Here is a 798-nt window from a genome sequence, read left to right as displayed (position 1 = left end):
GATGGTGCGTGTGTGTACTTTGTAAATGTTGGCAACTAATCTGAATTTAAATCTAGGGTAGGCTGCTGTGGTGTCACGGGTGGGCTGACTTTGTCCTGGGCTGTCCTGGGTTCTCTGGTTCGCTGCCCCTGGGCCACGTGCTGGGGCCTTCAAGGTGGAGGGCGGCTGTCCTCGTCATGTTGCTCCCTTGGCCCTCAGGTTCTGGAGGATGTGTGGATACAGGCTTCTCATGGAATGTTCCAGAGCCCAGCCCTTGATCTGGTCCTCTCTGTTTATTTGTTTGAGGCTGCAGGGCCATGTTTATTCTGCAAACCCAAACTTGGGTCATGTGGCCCGAGAGGATTATATGAATCCTTCCAAGTGGGATGGTTGGTTGAAATTTCTGAAATACTTTGATTTATGGGGACAGGAAAATGACAGAATGCTGGAGACCATAAGGCTTGTGGTTGTCAAGACATGGGGACTGCCATGTGCCGTGCACCAGGCCTGGGGCACTGCTCCTGTGGGCGGATGTCTCCTCAGCAGCCCTTTGAGGCAGGCCGCACAGGCGAGCCGTCGGAGACAAGGCTGCCGGGCTCAGACTGCACGGGCTGGGAGTGGACTTCCAAAGCAGGGCCCCTTCAGTCTGGGTCCCTCCCACCCCTTTGGGTTTCTTTCTATGGGCTGTGCGTTTGGTGGAAAGACAGAAAGCTAACTTTTAATCCTGAGTAGGCTACTTGCTAGTTAAATGACTCTGGTCATAGCATCTTGGTGAGCCCTGGTTTTCACATAGGGATAATGAACCATCGCAGGCATTTA

This window comes from Eubalaena glacialis, chromosome 11 (genome assembly GCF_028564815.1).
Source record: "Eubalaena glacialis isolate mEubGla1 chromosome 11, mEubGla1.1.hap2.+ XY, whole genome shotgun sequence".
In the NCBI taxonomy this organism is placed as follows: domain Eukaryota; kingdom Metazoa; phylum Chordata; class Mammalia; order Artiodactyla; family Balaenidae; genus Eubalaena; species Eubalaena glacialis.
Note: the sequence above shows the minus strand (reverse complement) of the source record.